Below are 6000 nucleotides of genomic sequence, written 5' to 3'. Positions count from 1 at the left end.
AAATTGGCAGTCACCCATTGTAAGCATCACCACAGCTTTCTAATCTTTCTAGAATGCTCAGTGGTTATATTAAATATATAAAGCAAACAATTTCTGCCAACATGTTCTCCATCTACAAGAGATTTTCTTGCATACAATTTGTCAAGGGCCCCAGTAGACCCTTTACACTATGGTTTGTCTCATTTCTGTATTCATTACATTGACAGCTATCTGCCAAGTTAAATCATCATGTCAGTTACATAGATGTTACTGCTGAACATGATCGGAAATAAGGTAGCAAAGCGGATTTACCAACCTGGTTAATGCAACAGTGAGTTGTCACTGTCATTCATTGTAGTAGTCAAACTGTCACTGTAGGACCTAAAGAAGGACATGGGTTTGCAGCCTACATTGAGATTTTCAGCTCATAATCATTACAGACTTCTTTTAAGCAATTCCAAGTAAAGGGGACTAGTTTTAATGTTCATTCCACTGCATCTTACAGCTATCCAATAAGACAATCACGGGTTTTCTGTTTTCTAAAGGCGTTTACGGCCTGCATCAGTAAAATCTCACATCAACTGATTGTCGTACTTAATTTTATTTCATGTCATTTAAGGCATTTTCATGCATTTCTTGCCTTTATATGTAACATGTTACTGTTCTGTCAGAGTTATACTCTGCCAACTTTGAAAACTAGACATGTTTGTAGAATTATTTTGATGGCATGACTGCAAAGGTACAATGCTGAAGAGAAAATTGGGATGGAAGAGAAATGTGGTACGGAAAATGACAAAAAAAACTGTGTGTTATTTTGTTATCCAGAGAAATTAGTGTAGGGATAGCCTTAGAAAGACAAAGGAGGCATTTTTTCATTATTAAAAATGTATTTGTCTAACATCTCGCAGTTGCAGCAAGCTGAGAAATGAGAACAAGCTGGCAAGATTAGAGAGAGAGAAAATTAAATAAAACAGAAAGTTAAAGTATTTGTTTCAGGGGAAGGACATTTTTTAATTAACTGAGTAAATCCTTTTCTGTTTAGGCAGCTAAAGCTTCAAAATACATTGTGATCTTGACTGCATAAATTAATGTCTCACATTCAACAATTTTTCATGGAGGCACCAGTAACATTTGGGAGAAGCTCCGTATGTTATCATGAATTTTGTAAGTTTTCTCATGGAGCCAAGTGTGTAAAGACATGATTTAGAAACTACTCCAGTGTCAAGAATTTGTCTGACTAATACAGTTGCATGTATCCACATTCCCAGATGGAACCATCCAGTGACCAAATAGTAGTAGATATTATTGAGCATACCCTGTATGGATCGTAACCTCAACTCATAATTCTTAGAGCTCCTTCTGTTGGTCACAGGTGACATAATCCTTACTTGTTTATTTTTCTTAGTATTTGTATCAATAGTACAAATATACAAGGCATTGGAGAATGTGGCGAGTGAGGAAACTTTCCAAAGGAGAGAATAAGAACAGTTGGTATAAACTGTGGTGACCCTCCTGGACCAGTAATCAAGGGGCCTCAATCCTCACCACTGGCTCAAGTGGGGGACATTCACTGGGAGGATAACAGGTACACACACACTAGCTCCAGATGCAGCACTCTGCTCAAGCACAAACAAGCACAGTTTCCCTTAAGAGCACACAGGGAACACAGTCAGTCCAGGGCTGGTTTCTCCCTCTTTCTCCAGATCCCCAATAAGACTCCCCACTGGCACAGCTATAGAGTTGATATCTCACCTGAGTGTCCAAGCCAATACCTCCAACCCCCTCTCTGTCCAGCTAGTGGTTTGTGTTCCTACCGAAGTAGCTGACACACACTCTTGGAAATCTGATACACACACAACCACACCTGGGAAAGGCTGGCACAGGTTTACTAGCTGTGCCCCCTTCTTGCCCAGACTATAAGGTAGTTGCTACTGCCACCAGAGACTCCTGCCAGCTACCTTAAGGCTCTTCCAAGGGTACCCAATATACTGAGTGAAATTAATATGAATACAAATGGTAGTTTGACCAAGAGCAAGGCTATTAGGAGTGTCCCACCCATTGTCACCAAATAAATATAGAAGCACTCTAAAAACTTAAATATCTCTACAAAGATCAGCCACAATGAAAGGTTTAAATAGATTTATTTATATAATTAATAAAAATATCTTTACTATAATTAATAAATAAAAAATAAATTTAATAAATAAAAGAACAAGAAAATACTATGTATATATCAACAGTGACATCAGAGTTCAAAATCCCAGGAAATATTTAAAATAACATTGAAGGACAGACTTGGACAAATAAAGAAAAACAACATCTAAACTAAGCTTCGCTATATTCCTAAATGAATGGAAGAGATTTACTATTCCCTACTTACTTAATAGAGCAAGGCAGATAATGTGGTGAATGGTCCTTCTCATTGTCAGGCCCAAGACAGAATACAGAATGCTATGCCTCACTAAGAGACTTCTCAAAATAATATCTAAAATATTACTTCTGGGATAGCTTGCAGAATGACGATACTGGTAATCTTACTTCTAGTTTCCATGCAAATCCCCATTGCTGGAAGCTGGCAGGATTTATCACCTACCTGCAAAAATATACACAAGAGGGTTTTTGCACAGATCTGTGGCAAGTGATGGAAGTTGTAAAACAATTTTATACCTCCACACTTCCAGAGTAGCAATTAGTTCACCCCAAAGACAGTACAGAAAGCTTCCTGGTACAGACTTTGTCTCTGGTTGCATTGAAACCTGTGAGCATCTTTATGGCCTAGCCCATAAAGTTCATAGGTGTATACTAGGCTAATGGCCCTGGAGCCTTTACAAGCCTAGCCCATAGAAGTGCCCTGGCATCGAACCATAAAACATTAATTCCCAGTGCCTCTATCAAGCAGAGCCACTGAAGTGATCCCCAGGGTGAACTTTCTATTTCCCATCCAGTCATCAAAATTTCTCTTGAAGAGTGCCAGTGAGGTACTCTGCTTAAAATGTATGGGATGTCTATTCCAGAGCATGGGGGTCACTGGGTTATGTACTTGTCCCTCCAGCATGTTCTGTTGATTGTGGCAGTGAAGTTGAGGTCTCTGGAGTGTGTGGTGTGGAGGGATTGGGATTTCTTTAGATGTAGCATTTTTAAAGAGCTGGGTCAGACATGGCTTTGTAAGTTAAACAGAGATGGTATCTTAGTAGATGGTATGAGACAGAGAATAGCTGGAGTTTTTTTTAGTCTGTCCATGTACGACATGTGTTTAAGGCCTAGGATCCTCTTTGGGAGGTACTTTTGTGGTCTTTCCAGCTGTTGCATGTGTCTAGTGAGGTACATGTGAAATGGGGCATTGTACTCTGACTGGCCTAATGAGGGAAGAGTAGTGAGAGATGATGACCTCTTTCTTCTTGGATGCAAAACCATTGGTAATGAGGTGTGCCACATAGGACTTTCTGACCACAGTGGCAATGTGGTGGTCTAAAGAAAGTTTGCTGTCAACCTGTGTGCCCAGATATCTTATAACACCTTCAGTGTTTAGTAGGCTCCCATCAATGTATTAGTTAATGGAAACTGAGTTTTTCCCAAAGGGAATGATGATGCATTGTTTGGCACTAAGCTTAAGGCCATCATTTCGACACCAGTCATCGGTCTTAGTGATTTAATTTCAGATATATTTTAAAATTTTATGGACTGAGGTTAACCTTCCAGTTTCCTCTGGTAAAACATAAACATTTAAACTGTTATAGTGTATGTACATTTCTGTTCTCTCCAGTAAGGCACACTGTGGATACAATTCAAACACAAGCACTTTACAAATACCCTTTAAACACAAACATCTGTACAAATCAGTTTGATATACACATGACATACAGTTCAAATACATTTGTAACACATGCATCTTGTAAAAATTAGTTTGATATTCACAAATGACATATAAATACTTACAAAATTACAGCTAGCTGTGCTGTGACAGTACCTCCTATCATCACATAAACCCAATAACATGACCTAAATTTAATATAGTAGTATAACAAAGTGAAGTGACTTGATGTAGAACTCAATTTTAGTTTTGCATAACCCACCTCTGGAAAAAAAAAACATATATTTTAACAAGGCTATGGAGGTCTATTGATAGTACAGTACTGTTTGGATATTCTCCAGTTTTGGACTATAATGCAATCATTCTGGAAATTTTCATATCCAACAATTACCTAGGCATGTCTATATAAAAATAATGCTTCCCCAGAATTATTCATACCTAAAAACACTAGGGGGAATTGCATTATTCCACATTGTCATCATTCACTTTGCTAAAGCAATTAAATGGGGAAGACAGAGCAAGTATGGATTGCCGTATTTACCAACAGGCCACCAAAACCTCATTCCCGAACTCACCCAGCCTGTTGCATTTAGTAAAAATATATAATCAACAGCATTTTTCCAGCTCTGGTTATGGCTATTAGGAAAGTTTGGAATTCATTTTGTTAATCCTTTGAGGGACATAAAAACAAACCTGCAGAAACTTACAGGTAAATATGTACATTGCGACTGAGGAGCTAGAGAGAATAGGGTTATTAGCATCCAATAGCATTCAAACCATAATATATTCTTACCTGCATTGCTAGAAACCTGACTGAAAAAGTTCGAGACACTGGAACCAGTCATGCAGAAGGTGATACAAACTAGACATGTAGTTAGAGGATCTGTTTGCCTTACTAACATTTCTTTTCATGTATTAGTCACAGGTGAGGCCTAGAAGTTGTCCTACTCTGACCCAGTATGGCTCACTGCAAGAGCTCCTTCAAATAATAGTAGCCATCTAAAATACTAGCTAGTTCGAGAGTACAATGTGACCCTAATTTATTGAAACACTTACAGAGCAATTAATGGCACAAATACGATGCTCTTTCCTAAATTTGAAAGGTGGGAATACAGTGTGCCTGAAAGAGACACTTGTACAAATAATATTCCCCCCACTATTTACAGCACTCTCCCTTCAAATGATGTGTTAAAAAATATTTTCCAGTAGCTGATGTCTTGTATTTTTAAAATATCCATTTTCCAAGAAATTTAGTCATCATATTCGTAGTTGCTTCTGTTCCAGTAAGAAAGCTTCTGTCTTTGCATTATGAAGTAAATCGAAAATAAAGTCCAACTAATTTTTTAGCTTAGACTTTGGGAGTGACTTGAGTCATTACACAAACGCATTCTATCAGCAAATATTGCTATATAAATGAAAACCCAACAAATACTAAAATACAAATTACATCTCCAATACAACCTTTCAAAACAATTCAAAATGCAACACGACTGTCCTTAATTACCATTTCCTCATTTGTTAATGCCAATATTCTAAGGATGTGATAGAACAAAACACCTCATCCACATTATAGAGACTGCAATAAAAATGAAAGTGTACATAAACTTCTTACACTCAACACATTTTTTTTTACACACAGTAACCATAAAATTTAATCTTAAAACTAAACTATACAGTTTTCATATATTCTCTGGAGATGTAGATGCAGATTCGGAACTGAAGAAGTTTGAGTGATACTACTGAATGAAAAGCGCTTCAAATAAATGCAATTTTGTTTTTAATGTGTAGTTTTGAGTTTCCTTTTTACCTGCGGTGGTGGTGCTGCGGTAGCGTTGTCGCCTCACAGTAAGACGCTGTCAGGTTCGATTCTCAGCTAGAGCATCTTCTGCGTGAAGACATGCAATAATGGGCGTACCTTCGTTGAAGGTTGTGCATCAGGGCTGGTAACTCAGCACGTAAAAATCAACTACCAATCATTAGCGGACCAGAGTTCCGCTGTGGCGACCCCTAACTGGGAAAAGCCGAAAGACACAAGTTTTGAGTTTCCTTTTTGCTTTAAACCTGTGGTTTAAATTCCACTGTTACCCCATCAATGAGGGATACATGCTTAATAGTTATACACCATTTAACACCTTCATCAATACAAGTATCTATAAGTAAACAGCTAAAACACACAGAGGCTGGTGTTCATTGTCTACATGCATGGTAGT

This window comes from Protopterus annectens, chromosome 9.part0 (genome assembly GCF_019279795.1).
Source record: "Protopterus annectens isolate FY-2018-M chromosome 9.part0, PAN1.0, whole genome shotgun sequence".
Taxonomy (NCBI): Eukaryota; Metazoa; Chordata; order Ceratodontiformes; family Protopteridae; genus Protopterus; species Protopterus annectens.
Note: the sequence above shows the minus strand (reverse complement) of the source record.